Source organism: Ranitomeya variabilis, chromosome 1 (assembly GCF_051348905.1).
Source record: "Ranitomeya variabilis isolate aRanVar5 chromosome 1, aRanVar5.hap1, whole genome shotgun sequence".
In the NCBI taxonomy this organism is placed as follows: Eukaryota; Metazoa; Chordata; class Amphibia; order Anura; family Dendrobatidae; genus Ranitomeya; species Ranitomeya variabilis.
The window spans coordinates 398,599,259-398,622,323 of NC_135232.1; the positions used below are offsets into that span (position 1 = coordinate 398,599,259).

The 23,065-nt window shown below is 42.9% G+C and overlaps 1 protein-coding gene across 6 annotated transcripts in view; it reads right to left on the reverse strand.

The window, feature by feature from the left end:
* RFX3 (regulatory factor X3) overlaps positions 1-23,065 on the reverse strand; it is a 397,177-nt gene that overhangs the window by 87,793 nt on the left and 286,319 nt on the right. The window lies entirely within an intron of this gene.

A 23,065-nucleotide genomic window follows, 5' to 3' on the forward strand; every position in this document is an offset into this window, starting at 1 on the left:
GAGTTTGCATGTTCTCCAAGTATTTGCTTAGGTTTCCTCCTGGTTTACCCCCGCAATGTAAAGATGGGGAATTTAGATTGTGAGACCCAGTGGGGACAGTGCTGAAAATGTCTGTGAAGCACTGAGAAATTAATGGCACTATACAGATTATTAACATAAAAAAAAATAATACTTCATTTTCAATGCAAACAAAAAATTGCTTAGAATGAAAAGTAGGAGTAATCAGAACAGCCAGGCACAACTGCACTACTCTGGGACTGCAAATAGATGCCGGCTCCGGGACCTCAGGTGCCACCCCACATAAAGTCCAACAGTTGGAATTCCAAATGCTGGAAGAAGTGGTCCACGCACTCGCCATCTTATTTATGTCCTTTATTTGGAAATCACATAAAAACAGCACGGAAGTGTAAAGAGGAGATGCAACGGACGACAGGACCCGTAGAAGCGCATACCGGCGTGAAAAGGCCATCGTCTCCTCTTCACACTTCCCTGCTGTTTTTATGTGATTTCCCCAAAATTTCCAAGAGCAACAAATCAGAATCCAGCTTTCAATTCAAGAACTGGTTTATATATGAAGAGTGTTCTGCTTTGTCATGCTCTTCTAATCCCGCACTAGTCCTCATAAATGAGTATGTCATTATTGTTAGTGATGAAGTAGACTAGGAAAAAAACACTAATTACAGTCAATTCTAATTAACAACAAGTCATTTTTAGTTATCGTAAACATGTATGTATTTTTTCTATATTTTTATTTAACTGACTTCTACTAATTAACAGCATGAAATATATTCTGGGTCTCCTGAACTTGATTAGTGTGGACTTGTTCCAGGCACATACAGTATACACAGACATGTAGACCATCTAGAAATAGAAGCATCTCAGAAAAGCTGAAATGATACGATTTGATGTCACATTAATAATCCTACAATATAAACTGCAGTTAAGATAAAACACACGGTATCCAGAAGAAAGCAATTGCTGAACACAAATTTACCTAAGGTAATAGTGCGGCAGAAAGCTACAACACTACTGCGCTACAAAAACAATGTCTACCTCACCAAGGTTCTTAAGGGCTTCCACTAAAGCTCTATAAAATGTTATTAAACATGTTTTTTTCAGTCAGTTCAAGATCAGGCCATTTACCCCGGTTCCTGACCAGGCGTTTTTTCAGATTCTTATACTTGTGGATTAAGCAGCAATACATTTTTTTCTTTACTTGGATATTCAAGTATTTGTTTCATGATACATTGGGCTTCATTGTTATGTCACTGTCATATTCTCTCTTTTTTATGTTTGCTGATATCAGGCGATCGAGGAAAGAAAGAATTATCTACTTTTCCTATTTTTTTTATGACTACACAGAACCGCTTAAATACATTTAATGTGTACCCCATTCTGTAACAAATATTTTTATATTTGGATTGACAGTGGCATTTTTTTTTTTACATGTTAATTTTTGTTTTCATTTATTTCACCAACTGCCCCCCTCAAAAATCATAAAAGACCTTTGGGGGAGGCATTTCAATATTGATATCTTTGTAGTTTCATCTTATTTCCCTTTTTAACTAGGGCTGGTATATTAGCTCCAGTCACAGAGGAAATGCAGCTTGCTGTCTGTATAGCAGACCTGACTGGGTCTCATAACCTACCAGCTCCTGCTCCCTCACTATACACAGAGATCACAAGACCATCAGCACCTCCTATTACTGTGTACACAGCACTTCACAATTGGTAACATTTTCTCCCACAGACCCTTATCACAGAATAAGTAATGATGTATCATGGGCAAAATAACATAATTAGTGAAAATATCAGATTTGATATACATATTCAATAGTGTGGAAAAATGTTAAGCAAGTGTGGAACTAACAAAATGCAAAGTGAATGAACAAAAGAAAAGGCTAAATCAAATCAATATTTGCTGTGACCACCCTTTGTCTTCAAAACAGCATCAGTTCTTCTAGGTACACTTGTATGAAGTCAGATTTTATAGGATTATAGTGTGAGGTATGAGTAACCAATTATACATAAGAAGTGATAATGATCATCATTCTCATATGTAGGTTGAAATAGAGTAATTAAATGAAATTGAAACAGCTGTGTAGGAGGCTTAAACTCGGTAAGGAACAGCAAAACTCTGCTACAAAAGGTGAGGTTGAGGAACACAGTTTCATGTCACAGATCACACACCATGACAAGACTAAGGACTTCAATGAGACACAAGCTATACTGTATCCGCAAGGTCTCTTATAGGTCTCTGTTCAAGCTCTTTTGAAGAAGCACTAAGAAATGGATAACGTTAAGGAACGTAAACGTAGTGGTCAGCCAAGAAAAGGAGAGCAGCAGATGACAGATGTATCAAGCTTACTTCCCATTAAAATCGGAATATATCCAGTGGTGTCATCAGTAGTGTTGAGCATTCCGATGCTGCAAGTATCGGGTATCGGCCGATACTTGCTGTATCGGAATTCCGATACCGGGATTCCGATACTCTTGTGGTATCGGGTATCGGGTATCGCAACAACATTAATGTTAAAATGTGTAAAAGAGAGAATTAAAATAAAAAATATCGCTATACTCACCTGTCCGACGCAGCCGGGACTTCAGCGAGGGAACCGGCAGCGTTGTTTGTTTAAAATTCGCGCTATTACTTGGTTACGTGAATTCCCGGCTTGTGATTGGTCAGGTCGGCCACGTTGCCGGGACGCGGACCAATCACAGCAAGCCGTGACGAAATTACGTCACGGCTTGCTGTGATTGGTCCGCGTCCCGGCAATATGGCCGCCCTGACCAATCACAAGCCGTGACGTCACGGGAGGCTGGACACGCGCCCATTTTAAAATGAGCGCGTCCAGCCTCCCGGCTTGTGATTGGTTGACCGCGGCGCAACCAATCACAAGCCGTGACGTCACGGGAGGCTGGACACGCGCCCATTTTAAAATGAGCGCGTCCAGCCTCCCGGCTTGTGATTGGTTGACCGCGGCGCAACCAATCACAAGCCGTGACGTCACGGGAGGCTGGACACGCGCCCATTTTAAAATGAGCGCGTCCAGCCTCCCGGCTTGTGATTGGTTGACCGCGGCGCAACCAATCACAAGCCGTGACGTCACGGGAGGCTGGACACGCGCCCATTTTAAAATGAGCGCGTGTCCAGCCTCCCGTGACGTCACGGCTTGTGATTGGTCAGGGCGGCCATATTGCCGGGACGCGGACCAATCACAGCAAGCCGTGACGTAATTTCGTCACGGCTTGCTGTGATTGGTCCGCGTCCCGGCAACATGGCCGACCTGACCAATCACAAGCCGGGAATTCACGTAACCAAGTAATAGCGCGAATTTTAAACAAACAACGCTGCCGGTTCCCTCGCTGAAGTCCCGGCTGCGTCGGAGAGGTGAGTATAGCGATATTTTTTATTTTAATTCTTTCTTTTACACATTTATATGGTTCCCAGGGCCTGAAGGAGAGTTTCCTCTCCTTCAGACCCTGGGAACCATCAGGAATACCGTCCGATACATGAGTCCCATTGACTTGTATTGGTATCGGGTATCGGTATCGGATTGGATCCGATATTTTGCCGGTATCGGCCGATACTTTCCGATACCGATACTTTCAAGTATCGGACGGTATCGCTCAACACTAGTCATCAGCCCAGAACTGTCAGCAACCACCGATCCGCCAACCCGCTGCACGACCAGCTCTACCCTCACCTACTGTATCCTCACCCATCCCTTGTAGATTGTGAGCCTTTGCGGGCAGGGTCCTCTCTCCTCCTGTACCAGTCCTGACTTTTAGTGTTTAAGATTACTGTACTTGTTTTTATTATGTATACCCCTCCTCACATGTAAAGCGCCATGGAAGTTTTTTTTTGGAAGTGCATCTGAACAGCAAGGTGGATTGCTGTTGAGGGGAGATAGAGAGAAAAAAAAAATCTATAAATCTTCAGCACAGCGAGTGTGAGCGAGCTGAGTGTGACCTGAGCGTAAGTGTGAACGGCGGTAAGTGTGTGACTTGTGATTCAGTGAAGAGGTATTTGGAAGGCCTTTAACAAATACCTGTGTGAATTTGTGTGAGTTGCTGAATTAGGAGTAGCTATATTCATAAGGAGTTAACTTAGGGTGGGGGCTCATAATTAAGGGGATATAAGGGGCAGCTGTTTGGGGCTCAAGTCCTTTTTGGAAGTGCATCTGAACAGCAAGGTGGATTGCTGTTGAGGGGAGATAGAGAGAAAAAAAAATAAATCTATAAATCTTTAGCACAGCGAGTGTGACCTGAGCGTAAGTGTGAACGGCGGTAAGTGTGTGACTTGTGATTCAGTGACTTTGGAATCAGGGAGTTTCCAAGGGAGAAATTGCTTCTGTTTTTTTTTTTTTTTTTTTTTAATTAATACTTTGTATTTATTTTTAATTAACGTTTCTGTGTGGTGCAATCCCCATTAGGAAATGTGCTCCACAATTGTTAATGCCATCCAGTGCACATCTTGCCACATGTATGCAGTCCTTGACCAGCTGGTCGAGGGTGCATACTGCTGTGCGAGATGTGAGCACATTGTGCATTTGGAAACCCAGATACTGGATCTAAATGTGCAGCTGGCAACATTGAGATCCATAGACAATATGGAGAGGAGTCTTCTGCTCACAGAGCAGACGCTCAATGGGATAGATGAGGAGGGGGATGGTAGGATGGAGCTGCAGGACAGTGTGGCAGTTAGCTGGGTGACAGATAGAAGGCGGGGTAGAGGGAAGAGTGCCAGGGAGGCTAGTCCTGATCTGGCACACCCCAATAAGTTTGCTAAGTTGGCAGATGAGGGGGGTGCCAGTACAGGGGTAGCACTGCTGCAGCCAGGCATGTCCTCTGAAAGCCGGAGGAGTGACTGCTCCAGTAAGGAGGGAAATAGGAGAGCAGGGCAGGCCAGACAGGTGCTGGTAGTGGGGGACTCAATTATTAGGGGAACAGATAGGGCAATCTGTCACAAAGACAGGGATCGTCGGACGGTGTGCTGCCTACCTGGCGCTCGAGTCCGACACATCGCTGATCGGGTGGACAGATTACTGGGAGCGGCTGGTGAGGACCCAGCGGTCATGGTGCACATTGGCACAAATGACAAAGTTAGAGGTAGGTGGAAGGTCCTTAAAGATGATTTCAGGGAATTAGGCTGCAAGCTGAAAGCAAGGACCTCCAACGTGGTATTTTCCGAAATACTGCCTGTACCACGTGCCACGCCAGAGAGGCAACGGGAGATTAGGGAGGTTAATAAGTGGCTCAAGAATTGGTGTAGGAAGGAGGGGTTTGGGTTCCTGCAGAACTGGGCCGACTTCTCAGTTGGCTACAGGCTCTACGCTAGGGACGGGCTGCACCTCAATGGGGAAGGGGCAGCTGTGCTGGGGGAGAAAATGGATAGAAGGTTGGAGGAGTGTTTAAACTAGGGATTGGGGGGGAGGGTATTCAATTTATAGGAGGGGAAGATAGTGCAGATAGAGACCTGGGCACAAATAAGGAAGTTGGGGGTGGCGGTGGCATGGGGGGTGGGGTTAGAACAGTTAATAATTTAAGAAAGAATAGAGGTACAGAGAGGAACATCAAGTGCATGTATACTAATGCCAGAAGCCTCGCCAACAAAATGTATGAATTAGAACTAATGTTGTTGGAGCATAATTATGACATGGTGGATATATCTGAGACGTGGCTGGATGAGAGCCATGACTGGGCTGTTAACTTGCAGGGCTATAGCCTGTTCAGAAATGACCGTACAGATAAGCGAGGGGGTGGGGTGTGTCTATATGTAAAATCTTCCTTAAAACCCATCCTGCGTGATAATATAGGTGAATTTAATGAAAATGTAGAGTCCCTGTGGGTGGAGATAAGGGGAGGGGGAAAAATAATAAATTACTGATAGGGATTTGTTATAAATCTCCAAAAATAATGGAAGCAATGGAGAATAGCCTCGTAAAGCAAATAGATGAAGCTGCGACTCAAGGAGAAGTCATTATTATGGGGGACTTCAACTACCCTGAAATAGATTGGGGAACAGAAACCTGCAGTTCCAGCAAAGGTAATCGGTTTTTGACAACTATGAGAGACAATTACCTTTCACAACTGGTTCAGGACCCAACAAGGAGGGGGGCACTGCTAGACCTAATATTAACCAACAGGCCAGACCGCATATCAAATATAAGGGTTGGGGGTCACTTGGGAATAGTGATCACAAAATAATAAGTTTTCATGTAACCTTTAATAAGATGGGTAGTAGGGGGGTGACAAGGACACTAAACTTCAGGAGGGCAAATTTCCAACGGATGAGAGACGATCTTGGTGCAATTAACTGGGACGATATCCTGAGACACAAAAATACACAAAGAAAATGGGAGACATTTATTAGCATCCTGGATAGGACCTGTGCACAGTATATACCGTATGGGAATAAACATACTAGAAATAGGAGGAAACGAATATGGCTAAATAGAGCTGTAAGGGGCGCAAAAAGGGACAAAAAGAAAGCATTTAGAGAATTAAAGGAAGTAGGTAGTGATGAGGCATTAAATAAATACAGAAAATTAAATAAATTCTGTAAAAAGCAAATCAAGGCAGCAAAGATTGAGACAGAGAGACTCATTGCCAGAGAGAGTAAAAATAATCCCAAAATATTCTTTAACTATATAAATAGTAAGAAACTAAAAAATGACAGTGTTGGCCCCCTTAAAAATAGTCTGGGTGAAATGGTGGATGAGGATGAGGAAAAAGCCAATATGCTAAATGACTTTTTTTCATCAGTATTTACAAAAGAAAATCCCATGGCAGACAAAATGACTAGTGATAAAAATTCCCCATTAAATGTCACCTGCTTAACCCAGCAGGAAGTACAGCGGCGTCTAAAAATAACTAAAATTGACAAATCTCCAGGCCCGGATGGGATACACCCCCGAGTACTGCAGGAACTAAGTACAGTCATTGATAGACCATTATTTTTAATCTTTAAAGACTCCATAATAACAGGGTCTGTACCACAGGACTGGCGTATAGCAAATGTGGTGCCAATATTCAAAAAAGGGGCAAAAACTGAACTCGGTAATTATAGGCAAGTAAGCTTAACCTCTACTGTGGGTAAAATCCTGGAGGGCATTCTAAGGGATGCTATACTGGAGTATCTGAAGAGGAATAACCTCATGACCCAGTATCAGCACGGGTTTACTAGGGACCGTTCATGTCAGACTAATTTGATCAGCTTCTATGAAGAGGTAAGTTCCGGACTGGACCAAGGGAACCCAGTGGACGTAGTGTATATGGACTTTTCCAAAGCTTTTGATACGGTGCCACACAAAAGGTTGTTACATAAAATGAGAGTAATGGGGATAGGGGAAAATATGTGTAAGTGCGTTGAGAGCTGGCTCAGGGATAGGAAACAAAGGGTGGTTATTAATGGAGCACACTCGGACTGGGTTGTGGTTAGCAGTGGGGTACCACAGGGGTCAGTATTGGGCCCTCTTCTTTTTAACATATTTATTAATGACCTTGTAGGGGGCATTCAGAGTAGAATTTCAATATTTGCAGATGACACTAAACTCTGCAGGGTAATCAATACAGTGGAGGACAATTTTATATTACAGGATGATTTATGTAAACTAGAAGCTTGGGCTGATAAATGGCAAATTAGCTTTAATGGGGATAAATGTAAGGTCATGCACTTGGGTAGAAGTAATAAGATGTATAACTATGTGCTTAATTCTAAAACTCTGGGCAAAACCGTCAATGAAAAAGACCTGGGTATATGGGTGGATGACAAACTCATATTCAGTGGCCAGTGTCAGACAGCTGCTACAAAGGCAAATAAAATAATGGGATATATTAAAAGAGGCATAGATGCTCATGAGGAGAACATAATTTTACCTCTATACAAGTCACTAGTTCGACCACACTTAGAATACTGTGCACAGTTCTGGTCTCCAGTGTATAAGAAAGACGTAGCTGAACTGGAGCGGGTGCAGAGAAGAGCGACCAAGGTTATTAGAGGACTGGGGGGTCTGCAATACCAAGATAGGTTATTACACTTGGGGCTATTTAGTTTGGAAAAACGAAGACTAAGGGGTGATCTTATTTTAATGTATAAATATATGAGGGGACAGTACAAAGACCTTTCTGATGATCTTTTTAATCATAGACCTGAGACAGGGACAAGGGGGCATCCTCTACGTCTGGAGGAAAAAAGGTTTAAGCATAATAACAGACGCGGATTCTTTACTGTAAGAGCAGTGAGACTATGGAACTCTCTGCCGTATGATGTTGTAATGAGTGATTCATTAAAGGGAACCTATCACCCCGTTTTTTTCGGTATGAGATAAAAATACCGTTAAATAGGGCCTGAGCTGTGCATTACAATAGTGTAGTTTGTGGACCCCGATTCCCCACCTATGCTGCCGAAATACGTTACCAAAGTAGTCGTTTTCGCCTGTCAATCAGGCTGGTCAGGTCGGATGGGCGTGGTTTCTTCCAGGGCCGGCGTCAGCGGACGGCAGGGTCGGGCAGATGCCGGGGCCCCCTGACTTCTGGGGGCCCCCCTAGCAGGGGCGGACTGGGCCGGGTTGCAAAGATGCAAATGCCCCCCGGGCCGCTCCCCCTGCAGCTGATCAGGGCCGGCCGCCTGGTGGTGGCTGTAAAGCTGCAAATTGTGTGCAAAGCTGCATCAAATTGTGCGCGGCCGTGTGCGCTGCACTGTGAAGCGGCCGGCAGCAGTCACAGTCGGCGCACACGTCCGCGCCGGGTCCGGGAGCTTTGTGCGCGGCTGTCAGCTTGACGGCTGCACAGCTCCTGCTCCCTCCAGGCTCCATGATATCTCTCTATGCTTCCGGGTCAGGTGTCGGGCGTGCGCGATGACGTCATCGCGCACGTGCCGACATGTCCCGGCCAGGACGCTAGCGGAGAGGCGCTGCAAGGGAGCGAGTGGTGATGTAAGTATAAAAAAACCTTTTTTTTTTTTTTTTTTTTTTAAATTAAATGGTGGGTAACTGCAAATGAAGAAGTGGGGAGGGGTGAAAGGAGGCTGCACATGATGGAGTTTTGGGGGTTAAAGGAGGCTGCACATGATGGAATTTGGGGGGTTAAAGGAGGCTGCACATGACGGAATTTGGGGGGTTAAAGGTGGCTGCACATGATGGAATTTGGGGGGATAAAGAAGGCTGCACATGATGGAATTTGGGGGGTTAAAGGAGGCTGCACATGATGGAGTTTGGGGGGATTAAAGGAGGCTGCACACGATGGAACTTGGGGGGGTTAAAGGAGGCTGCACATGACGGAATTTGGGGGGTTAAAGGAGGCTGCACATGATGGAATTTGGGGGGTTAAAGGAGGCTGCACATGATGGAATTTGGGGGTGTTAAAGGAGGCTGCACATGATGGAGTTTGGGGGGATTAAAGGAGGCAGCACATGATGGAACTTGGGGGGGTTAAAGGAGGCTGCACATGACGGAATTTTGGGGGGTTAAAGGAGGCTTCACATGACGGAATTTGGGGGGTTAAAGGAGGCTGCACATGTTGGAATTTGGGGGGTTAAAGGAGGCTGCACATGACGGAATTTGGGGGGTTAAAGGAGGCTGCACATGATGGAATTTTGGGGGTTAAAGGAGGATGCACATGGTGGAATTTGGGGGGATTAAAGGAGGCTGCACATGATGGAATTTGGGGGGTTAAAGGAGGCTGCACATGATGGAATTTGGGGGTTAAGGAGGACTGCACATGATGAAGGAGGAGTTGGGCTGCACATGATGAAGTGGGGGAGTTGGGCTGCACATGATGAAGTGGGGGAGTTGGGCTGAACATGATGAAGTGGGGGTAAGGAGGACTGCACATGAAGTGGGAGGTAAGGGGGACTGCACATGATGGGGGACTCGTAAGCTTGCAATCTATGAGGTTGCATAATAACCAATTATATATTGATTGTGGGTGGACCTCTGTATTCAGATGTGTAGTGTAGAAGAAAGGGAAAAAGTGGGGAATGTGCTCTAGATAACTGTGTTTTTTTTATGCAGAGGCGAGTCCTGGCTGGAAGAAGCGATGGCGGTCTGTGCTGCATGAATGAGAAAAGCAAAGATGAAGGACTTCAGCTAGAGACGTCACTGGTGAGTCAGTGTATTACCTGTGCACTGACACTATACACTGTATACTATATACAGAGCTCCTGTATATAATGTCACTGGCAGTGGTGATCACTGTATTACCTGTACACTGGCACTTTTTACAGAGCTCCTGTGTATAATGTCACTGGTGATCCCTGTATTACCTGTACACTGACACTATATACAGAGCTCCTGTGTATAATGTCACCAGTGATCACTGTGTTACATGTACACTGACAGTAAATACAGAGTTCATGTAAATAGCACTTAGTATTGTGGTTTTTTTTAAATTAATGCATTTACAATTGTATTTATATATTTATATCCTTCAAAGGCCCATACATGTCGTTGCACAGTAGGGGCATTACTACTTTCTGTGGGATTTTGGGGGGTGGGAGTAATCCTAGCAATGACACAATTGATTAAATATTGGGGTCAGTGGTCCACACTGCAGGTGCACACAGAGTGGGGAGTTTTTGTAGGTAGGGAATAGATGGGGAAGAAAGGTTTAAAGGAGCACCTAAGAAAAGTAACTACTGTTAAAGATCTAGCAAAAGGCATAAATTGTTTAAATTTGTTTAGAAGTTTACAACTTACAGAGAAGCAAATTTATCAAAAGTTTCCCTGATATATTGCACTTTCTCTATTTTGCACTAGTGTTTTTATAAAGTTTACATAGTTTTTTTCTAAATAAAATATTTGGGTCTCTGTGGTCCCTGCTGTTTTACTGTCGCCACATGATTTGCTCCACAAGGGGGCCCACTGAGGTTCTGTCGCCCAAGGGCCCATGAAAACCTGGAGCCGGCCCTGGTTTCTTCCCCCAGATATTGCGTAGTTTTCCGTTGGTGGCGTAGTGGTGTGCGCATGTCCAAGGTTCCGAATCCTGCACAGGGGTGTAAAAATAGCAGCGATGTCCGTTATTCCATTGGTGATCGGTGGGCGCGGCCATCTTGCTTTGGCCGCGCGTGCGCAGAAGCGGCGCTCTGCTGGCCGCGGCTTCAGGAAAATGGCCGCCGCGATCTCCATCTGCGCACGCGCGGAATCCCGCGGCCATTTTCCTGAAGCCGCGGCCAGCAGAGCGCCGCTTCTGCGCACGCGCGGCCAAAGGAAGATGGCCGCGCCCACCGACCACTAATGGATTAACGGACATCGCTGCTATTTTCACACCCCTGTGCAGGATTCGGGACCTTGGACATGCGCACACCACTACGCCACCAACGGAAAACTACGCAATATCTGGGGGAAGAAACCACGCCCATCCGACCTGACCAGCCTGATTGACAGGCGAAAACGACTACTTTGGTAACGTATTTCGGCAGCATAGGTGGGGAATCGGGGTCCACAAACTACACTATTGTAATGCTCAGCTCAGGCCCTATTTAACAGTATTTTTATCTCATACCGAAAAAAACGGGGTGATAGGTTCCCTTTAATTAAATTTAAGAGGGGACTGGATGCCTTTCTGGAAAAGTATAATGTTACAGGGTATATATATTAGATTCCTTGATAAGGCGTTGATCCAGGGAACTAGTCTGATTGCCGTATGTGGAGTCAGGAAGGAATTTTTTTCCCCAATGTGGAGCTTACTCTTTGCCACATGGTTTTTTTTTGCCTTCCTCTGGATCAACATGTTAGGGCATGTTAGGTTAGGCTATGGGTTGAACTAGATGGACTTACAGTCTTCCTTCAACCTTAATAACTATGTAACTATGTAACTATAAATGGCGCTATAATAATAAATAATAATAATAATAATAAAGATCCACCGTTCAGGGGAGTTTGACAAAAAGCCATACCTTCAAAATGAAACTACAGCTAAGTGACTCAATTATACATGAAAGCATAGGAACTGGGGTAAAGAAAAATGGAAGCAGGTGATGCGGACGGAGGAGTAAAAATGTAAGATATTTGGCTGTAAGAAAAGGCAGTATATTTGCCAGATCACTGGCGAGTGGTACAATAATGAGTGTCTGCAGGCAACATTGAACGTTTGAGACTGCATTTCCACAAATGGAGTTGGAGATTTGGTCAGCAATACTGGTGTCCTCAATGCTGAGAAATACAAGCAGATCATTACTCATACAAAAACATCCAGCCAATTTAAGAAAGGAGTCCTTGTAGTGATAATATGACCCCACGGAGCCCCGATCTCAACAACATGGAGCCTGTCTATGATTACATGAAGAGACAGAAGGATTTGTGCAAGCCTACATCCACAGAAGATCTGTGGCTAGTTCTCCAAGATTAGGAACAATTATCCTGCAGAGTTACTTTGAAAACTGTAGTCCGTTGGAAGAATTAATGCTATTTTGAAGGCAAAGGTTGGTCACACCAAATATGATTTAGATTTTTTTTTGTTCATTAACTTTGCATTATTTTATTTGATAAAAATGAACTAATAACCCCTTTCTGACCTCGGACGGGATAGTACGTCCGAGGTCAGAAGCCCCGCTTTGATGCGGGCTCTGGCGGTGAGCCCGCATCAAAGCCGGGACATGTCAGCTGTTTTGAACAGCTGACATGTGCCCGCAATAGGCGCGGGCAGAATCGCGATCTGCCTGCGCCTATTTACTAGTTAAATGCCGCTGTCAAACGCAGACAGCGGCATTTAACTACCGCATCCGGCCGGGCAGCCGGAAATGACGGCATCGCCGACCCCGTCACATGATCGGAGGTCGGCGATGCTTCAGTATTGTAACCATAGAGGTCCTTGAGACCTCTATGGTTACAGATCCCCGGCAGCTGTGAGCGCCACCCTGTGGTCGGCGCTCACAGCACACCTGATTTTCTGCTACATAGCAGCGAACAAAGCAGATTGCTGCTATGCAGCAGAGCCGATCGTGCTGTGCCTGCTTCTAGCCTCCCATGGAGGCTATTGAAGCATGGCAAAAGTAAAAAAAAAAGTTAAAAAAAAATGTGAAAAAAATACAAAAAATATAAAAGTTTAAATCACCCTCCTTTCGCCCCAATCAAAATAAATCAATAAAAAAAAATCAAACCTACACATATTTGATATCGCCGCTTTCAGAATCGCCCAATCAATCAATAAAAAAAAGCATTAACCTGATCGCTAAACAGCGTAGCGAGAAAAAAATTCGAAACGCCAGAATTACGTTTTTTTGGTCGCCGCGACATTGCATTAAAATGCAATAACGGGCGATGAAAAAAAACCTATCTGCACCAAAATGCTATCATAAAAAACGCCAGCTCGGCACGCAAAAAATAAGCCATCAACCGACCCCAGATCATGAAAAATGGAGACGCTACGAGTATCGAAAATGGCGCAATTTTTTTTTCTTTTTTTTTTTTAGCAAAGTTTGGAATTTTTTTTCACCACTTAGGTAAAAAATAACCTAGTCATGTTAGGTGTCTATGAACTCGTACTGACCTGGAGAATCATAATGGCAGGTCAGTTTTAGCATTTAGTGAACCTAACAAAAAAGCCAAACAAAATACAAGTGTGGGACTGCACTTTTTTTGCAATTTCACTGCACTTGGAATTTTTTTCCCGTTTTCTAGTACACGACATGCTAAAACCAATGAAGACGTTCAAAAGTACAACTCATCCCGCAAAAAATAAGCCCTCACATGGCCAAATTGACGGAAAAATAAAAAGTTATGGCTCTAGGAAGGAGGGGAGTGAAAAACGAACACGGAAAAACGAAAAATCCCAAGGTCCTGAAGGGGTTAATTCTTACATTCATGGGCGAAAGTGTTGGCACCCTTGAAATTATTCCAGAAAGTGAAGCATTTCTAACAGAAAATTATTGCAATTAAAGATTTTATTATACATATGTTTATTTCCCTTGTGTGTACTGGAACAACATAAAAAACACAGTAAAAAAGACAAATTGGTCATAATTTCACACAAAACCCAAAAAATGGGCCAGACAAACTTGTTGGCACCCTCAACTTAATATTTGGTTGGACACCCTTTGGAATAAATAATTGCAATCAATCACTTCCTCTAACCATCAAAAAACTTCTTACACCTCTCAAATGGAATTTTGAACCACTCTTCTTTTGCAAACTGCTCCAGGTCTCTCATATTTGAAGGGTGCCTTCTCCCAACAGTAATTTTAAGATCTCACCACAGATGTTCAATGTGATTTAGATCTGGAGTCATTTGCTGGACACAAACTCATCTTTCTGACACTGGGCACTACATTGTGACCCAAAACCCTTTCGTAATCTTCAGGTTTTATGATGTCTTGCACACAGTCAAGGCACCCAGTGCCAAACACTGCAAAACATCCCAAAAATATCTTTGAACCTCCACCATATTTGACTGTAAGTGTGGTGTTCTTTTCTTTGTAGGCCTCATTCTGTTTTCGGTAAAAAGTAGAAAGATGTGCTTTACCAAAAAGCTCTATCTTGGTCTCATCTGAGTTCTTTTATTTATCAACATGTTTGAAGCACACCTGCTTCTTCATCAGGACAATCCACAGGAGTCTTCCTATAAAAACGCATTTATACCTTCACGTTTTTTCTACTGAATCCTTTACTATTGGCAGAGCAGCTTTATCTCCACTTTCTCCAGTTGCACATGGTCTTTATTTCTGTGGATCTGCAGCAACAAATTTTTTGTATGATTACAGGGATTGTGCCTTTCACAACTCTTGAAGGTGAGCATATTCTTTGCCTTTAATTTTCTCTTTTAACACAGATAAAACCCTATTGCGCTCATTATCTTTCCAGTTTTCATCATAACCCTCCATGATTAGTATGGCACACACAGACACACTGTCACAATTCCTCTGGTCAGAGTGTCTGAAACTCTGTGATGGACAGCTCTGTCATCCTATCCTTTGCTGGGGCGTGCTGAGCTGTTAGTGCTTTGATTGACAGCTCAGTTGACCTATCTGACCGGAAGGTGCAGAGATTTCCACAGGTGCTCCATGTTCTTGGTAATTGCCCTGCTATTTAGGTGAGCTGTCTAGCTCAGATCATTGCCAGTCAAAAGCTTGTTCTAAGCTTGTGCGCTCTGGTGTGTTCACCTGTACCCTGTGCTGTAAGTTCTGATCTTCTTCTGCTGCTGATCTTTGACCATGTTCAGACTACCCGTTTGTTATTGCTGCTTTTCATGTGATAATCTGCTGCTGACCTTTGGACTGCGTTCAGACTACCCGTTTGTTATTGTCCCTTTGCTTATCCGCTATTTCTCTGGCATTCTGACCCTCGCATGTGACCTGATTTTCAACTTCGTATTTTCCCTTGGTTTACTATGTGATCTTTTGGTATTGACCCTGGAATGTCTGACTGCGCAGATTCACGGCCTAGACGTGGGTTGTGACTAGCATCACACACCCAATGCAAACATTGAGTCAACTTCTCCCCCTTTTTTATCTAGTTTTCATATAGCCTATACCTGTTACTTGCCACAGGTGAGTTTGAATGAACATCACATGCTTGAAACAAAGTTGCTTTCCCACAATTTTGGAAAGGTGCCAACAATTTTGCCTGGTCCATTTTTAGAGTTTTGTATGAAATGATGTCCAATTTGCCTTTTTTCCCTCAGTTTTTTCGTGTTGTTCCAATACACACAAAAGATATAAACATGTGAATAACAAAACTTGTTTAATTGCAATAATTTTCTTGGAGAAATACTTTACTTTCTGGGACACTTTCAAGGGTGCCAACACTTTGGGCCATGACTTTATATTATGGAAAACATTCTTACTTTTCTGTATGTTTTCACACATATCAATGCTGATAATTTTTACAGAAATGGTGCCAAGTAAAGATTAATGAATCTTTATACATTTGAATTTGCCAGTTTCGCAGAATTTATTGAAAGAAAAAATAAATATGCAGTGAATTGCTAAGTACTCCAAATGCCCTGAAAAGATGAGGTCTCCTAGGATTGTATCCAGCCTCTTTAATGCAAACACAGCCTTAGTAATATCTAAGTGACCTCAACATATATGGCTATTGTCATATGGATAGCAACCTTTGTTGAGCTGCCACAAGTTATCTGTAGAATTTATTCATTGCTTTATGGCTCTTTCTCCCTACCTCAATTGGTGTGAGCTGCGATGTCCTTTCACTACCTATATACTCCTCATAATGGCTGCTAGATTCCCTACCTCTACTTTTATACAGGCTATGATAGATGCTTCTGATCGGGTGTGCTATACCATGTGATATGATAGTTGCAAGGCATTAAGAGGAAGTTGTGTTTCTCTGCTAAGAGAATTGCTAACTCTCGCTAAGTGAATTGCAAATTATTCAAAATCACTAGGTCTAACAAATTCCTAAAAAATTATCATGAATTAGATTTGCATTAAATTAATTTGGTCATCTCGAGTGTAAAAGCATCACTCCAGTGTTTTTTTTATTGCATCACTGCAGTGGTGTTTTAAATGTAATTCCCCTGCCCCCGTCTCATACTTACCTGACACAGCCGTCATCCTTTTCCAGCATCGCTGCCGGCGAAAAGTGACCTGCCGGCAGGTCAAAGGACTTACATTTCAAGTGCTACTCCAGTGTTGAAAAAAAAACATTCTGGCGTGATGCTATAAGCATTAGGAATGTAAGCATAATTCACTCATACCAAAATGTTCTTCTATCTCAAGGTGTTTGTGATATACTGTACTTTACTTTTGGAAAATAAAAATAAATTTGTATTAGTTAAAAATACTGTATTTCTCCAGAAAGTGTAAAACTTTACTGCAAAGTACACACTTCAATTTGTAGTTCAGGTTATCATTTATTGCTTTTTACTACTAAGTTTGTGTATTCAGGTCGTTTTGTCATGTAACGTGGGCCTGCATCTTTCACTCAATGAAACTTATTTGACCCGGTTTGACTATAACAGATGTTGCTAGGTATGTTCACAGTCATTTCCAGATGGCTGAGTGGACTGGAGTTCAGTACAGTGCCTTTAACTGTATCATATGAGAAGAAAATCACAGGTTCCGAGAATTAGAAGAGAGGAGAGCGGGTCATTCACTGCAGAAATCGCAAAGAGAAAAGTTACTGCTCAAAAGATAAGGAAACAAGCAGCAAACATTTGTTTTGTTTGAAAGTTTTCATGGAATACGAAAACTGCAATACCAAAGAAAGCTCAAAGTCAAAGGGCTTTTTAAGATTGCCAGTATTGAGAGGCCAAAAGGGAAAAATCTTATTAAATTACCATATCACTTTGTCATGAAGCTTTAGCACTAACCCATCGGCTGTATCACTGCCTTCGATGCAGGCTCCAGCCCTGAGCCTGCATCTTTCCCAGCACTTGATGGCTGATTCAATCAGCTATCAAGTGCCTCAAACAGCCGTGAGTGGATCTGAAATCTACCAGTGGCTGTTAACCAGTTAAATGGCGCTGCCAATCACTGACAGCGGCATTTAACATGCACCGGCCAGAAGCGCGTTACAAGTCCCGCCCATCAGTGTCGCTGTCTCGTGATCATGGGGTGCTAATCGTTTGAAAACATAGACAGGGGTCTGCAAAACACCTCCGTCTCATTTATCACGATGCTCCAGTGAATGCTGACCAGGGGCTGGCATTCAAAGGAGATTGTGATTTTTGCTATTCATTACAGTGCTGAAGTCCAGCTATGTGTAGCACAGGAGATCGGAAGATCACAGCTTCAACTCTCCTAAGGGGACTATTAAACACAATCAAAAGTAAAAAAAAGTTTTAAAAAATTATAAAAAACATACAAAAAAACACAAAGTTGACATCATACCTCCTTTTGCCCCATGAAAAATAAAACAATAAAAAAAATAAAATACACATATTTGGTATCGTTGAGTTCAGAAATGTCTGATGAATCAAAACATAAAATAAATTAATCTGATCAGTGAACATCGTAACCATAAAAAAATCAAACACCAGAATTACGTTTTTTTTACATTCTAAAGGGTTAATGGCTCATACCTGGTGTTGTTGCACTTTGATTAGGACCTTTTGGCAACAGGTTTTTGAACTAATAAATGAAGTAACCAATGTTAAAATTCCTCCTGACCCAGCTTTAGCAGTTCTTAAAGGGAACCTGTCACCAGGTTTGGCCGATAAGAGATATGGCCATCACCTTTCAGAGCGCTGGACCAAGACCAGCGACCCATCAGACTGGACCGCCCTGCAGGTGAGTATAATAAAAGTTATTTATCTTCTCTTGCAGGTCGAGTTGGGGCAGATATACAGCATTATAGAATGCCGTATATCAGCCCCGAAAGGTGTTGGCCATATCTAATATCAGCCAAATCTGTTGACAGGTTCACTTTAAGGGTGCGGTCACACTTGCAAGTTCAATGAGAGAAATTCACGAGAGTCTCTCGCATCAATTCCCGGCACTCGGGACAGCCACACGCTCCGGTCCCATGTGCCGGCGGCAGTGCCGGGAATTGAGTTTCTCGCATTGAACTTGCAAGTGTGACCCCGGCTTAACAAAAGAATTAATGACACCCCTCTAGATTCAAGATGGTCAGTGGTGCACATACTTACTTCTGCCAGACAAAGTATTGCGACAGTGTGGAATAAGCCTCTACCTCCCTCCTAAAATGTATTATGCAGCTAAATAAATACACATTTTCACTATGAATATTATCTCTCCTTGAATTCACATTCTCAGTCAAAAATCCATAAAACTTGGGAGTTGTGGGCCTCCTCCGCATTTGCTATCCCTAGTACAACTTGATGCTAAGTTTCATTCCTCCCCATGGTTTTATTCTCAGTCCTTTATAGGTGTTATCTTACCAACATGGTTTATAATATTTGAACATATTATTATATTGACCATGCTAAGTCTCCAGCTTGCTGCCCCCCACACCACCTCCTTTGTTTCCTATCTTGTCTGTTTGGTCCTGTATCCATTCACTGTGAATATTGTTTCTGTCTTATATATAAATGTGGCCTGTCTGATTTCTGATATCGTGTGGCTTTTGATATGTTGCAGGTCATTTCTGTTCTCATAGTATATCACTTATGTTGGTTCATGTGTATTTGATATATAGGTAAAACTGTGTTTTTGAAAAATGTGAAAAATTTTAATTAAAAATCGATTAAAAAAATAATTACTTTTTTTGGTCGCTGCAATATTGTAATAAAATGCAATAAGTGTCGATCAAAAGATCTTATCTACCCCAAAATGGTAACAGTAAAAACATCAGATCAAGCCCCAAAAAAATGCCCTCACGCAGCCCCAGATCCAGAAAAACGGAGACGCTACGAGTCTCGGCAAATGACGACAGACGCAAAAAACTTTTTTTCATACAAATTTCTGAATTTTTTTCACCAGTTAAATAAAAAAAAAAACTACATATTTGGTATCTGCGTACTCGTACTGACATGAGGAATGGAATCATATTGCCAGGTCAGTTTTACCATTCAGTGAACACGGTAAATAAAAAACCCTAAAAACAGTTGTGGAATTGCACTTTTTTTGCAATTTCAACATACTTGGAATTTTTTCCTGTTTTCCAGTACAATGTATAGTAAAATCAATGGTGTCAGTGAAAAGTACAACTCGTCCCGAAAAAAATGAAGCACTCACATAGCCATATTGATGGAAAAATAAAAAAAGTTATGGCTGTGGGAAGAAGGGGAGGAAAAAAAGGAATATCGCCGGAGGGTGAACGGGTTAAAGGGGATCTGTCACCACTCCGAACATGGGCATTTTAGCAAATACTTATATTCTTAGGACTCTGTATTGTGTTGTTCTGCTACTATGCCTTATAAATACATCTACAACTTGGTGTTTCCAATCCCCTTGTCAAAGAGGTATGTCCCTACAAAGTCAGTACTGACTGGACAGTCTCAGAGTGCATACAACACACCTCTAAATGGTAACACCCAGTTGTCAGTTTATGTATATTTTTTAAGAGGACAACTCACAATTCAAAGTTCTGAAGAAAGATGCTCCAAAATTGTAAAAAAATGGGGAAAACAAGTAATTGCAATAACAGAGATGGCAGATCCTCTTTAACTGCTAGTGATATGGTTTTGACTCTAGAACCATACTCGGGTAATCTTTTGACTTCCTCGATGCCTTTAGCACACTATAGCATTATCTACAGTTGGCAATAGTTGGGGAGCTATACATGGCTCCCAAGCCTCTGCTTGAGGAACATAGATCGGATGATTTTCACCTATCAACCATGTATTATGGAGATCAACCACATGTACTTCTAATATGTTTTATATTAATGCAAAACAATTCTAAATTTAAAAACTCTATTAAAATGAAAAAAATTATAAAATTAGGCTGTAATTTTCACTTCTGAGGAACAGTTTATTAATCCAATCTTACAGCTTCACACCACCAAAATAAATACCGTATATACTCGAGTATAAGCCGAGATTTTCAGCCCAAATTTTTGGGCTGAAAGTGCCCCTCTCAGCTTATACTCGAGTCATGGTCGGCAGTGGGGTCAGCGGGTGAGGGGGAGAGAGCAGTGTCGCATACTCACCTGGTCCCGGCGCTCCTAACGCTGTCCCAGCCTGTCCCATGGTCTCCCTCGCTGCAGCTCTTCCTCTATTCAGCGGTCACGTGGTACCGCTCATTAAAGTAATGAATATGGACTCCACTCCCATAGGGGCGGAGCCGCATATTCATTACTGTAATGAGCAGTACCAGTGACCGCTCATTACAGGAAGAAGTTGCGGTACCATGGGACAGGCAGGGACAGCGTCAGGAGCACTGGGACCAGGTGAGTATTTCATATTCACCTGTCTGCGTTCCATTCGCCGGGCGCCGCTCCGTCTTCCCGTCCTCTTGCAGTGACTGTGCAGGTCAGAGGGCGCGATGACATATTAGTGTGTGCGCCACCCTCTGCCTGAACAGTCAGTGTGGAGAGACGGGACGCTGAGGAGCAGCGACGAGAGGTGAGTATGTGATTTTTTTTTTATTGCAGCAGCCGCAGCATTACATGTGGCACAATGCTATATGGAGCATCTATGGGGCCATAAAGAACTGCATGGAGCATTATATGGGGCCATAACTGTATGGAGCATTATATGGGGCATCTATGGGGCAATAACTGTATGGAGCATTATATGGAGCCATAACTGCATGGAGCATTATTGTCATGTCGGACGCTATTCACACTAGGGAGTCCGACAGACAGCGGTAATTCCACATTCGTCCACTATATGCTCAGTGGCGCCAGATAGATTTTATCCAGGTTGTCCGGGGTTAATCTAGCTGGTAATCTGGTTGGAGGCTGGGTCACGCCCGTCTCCTTTAAATAGTCATTCTGGACTTTGGGCATCGCCGATTATAGCTTGTGTCTTTTGCCTGGTGATCTCGGTCTGGAGTGGTGGTCTAGGAGAAGAAATATCGTATCTGGTGGTGTATTATCCTTTGTCATATTTCTCCTTCCTATATTTGTGTTTGTTTTGCCCTGTGCACATTATAGTGTTTTCCTGTGTGTCTGCGGCATGGTGCATTTTTTAGTTTTCCTTGTCTGTGCTTTCTGTGGAGGTTGGTGTGTGGTCTTATCACTGGGTGGTGGGTGGAGGTTTCAGCATAGGGCTGAAACAGGAGTCAGGGTCAGGCCTGGCGGCACAGACAAGCACACCATCAGTGTAAATTCTGGGAGAGGGACAGACAGGGTTTCCCCTAGTCTGAGGGATATCGCAGGGGCCCGGGTAATCAGCTGTAGTCTACCCAGTACCCCCGTGACAATTATATGGGGCATTATATGGGGCCATAACTGTATGGAGCATTATATGGGGCCATAACTGTATGGAGCATTATATGGGGCCATAACTGCAAGGAGCATTATATGGGGCATTATATGGGGCCATAACTGTATGGAGCATTATATGGGGCCATAACTGCATGGAGCATTATATGGGGCCATAACTGCATGGAGCATTATATGGGGCATCTATGGGGCCATAACTGCATGGAGCATTATATGGGGCATCTATGGGGCCATAACTGCATGGAGCATTATATGGGGCATCTATGGGGCATCTATGGGGCCATAACTGCATGGAGCATTATATGGGGCATCTATGGGGCCATAACTGCATGGAGCATTATATGGGGCTCCTGATTCAATATGGATATTCAAAAACACTTAACCTACTGATGTCTCAATTAATTTTACTTTTATTGGTATCTATTTTTATTTTTGACATATACCGGTAGCTGCTGCATTTTCCACCCTAGGCTTATACTCGAGTCAATAAGTTTTCCCAGTTTTTTGTTGCAAAATTAGGGGGGTCAGCTTATACTCGGGTCGGCTTATACTCGAGTATATACGGTATATATATTTTACATGTGATTTATTCCATGCCACTTGTTGCTATACCCAATACATGTCATATAGCTACAGGATATCCGTTGGCACCTAAATTGTAAGAGAGGTCGTAAAGTTGATCCAATAATGCGAATACTTGGAGCTCCACCAACCTACTTTCCATTATCCTGTGAATTATTAATGCAGCCCAATAGATCACTAGAACAAAGCAATATTCTATAATGTCAGGAGACAAAATAATGACCGTCTCACTGTCTACTAGTGATGGATACAATTAGAGAGCATGCATCTCATTAGATCCAATATTATTTGTGGTGTGACATCATTTGGAGCCTCATAAGTTATATCATATCAAAAGTGACTCATTTATCTAGTGTATAATGACAGATACCCAAGATTTATGTCAGTGGCCTTGTGATACCAGGCAGATAATTGGAAAGTCCAGGGATTGGCAGGTCACCTTGAACAGCAAATGTGTCATCTCATTTGCTGGTTTAGACTTCTGTAAAAACTCATCAGTGGCCATAGACTCTCTGCATACTTGATGTATGGGAAAAATGTCCTTAATAACTCCATGTATTCAATGTTATTGATGTTTTCAATTGATCCTAAAGGAATTTGAACCAATGCATAACCAAAACATATAATGTGAACGTTACCAAGCAAAATCAGCATGAACCATAACCTGATATACACAAAATAATAGAAAATAAGTGAACTTTTATGTTGATTTTAAAAGATGTCATGAAAGC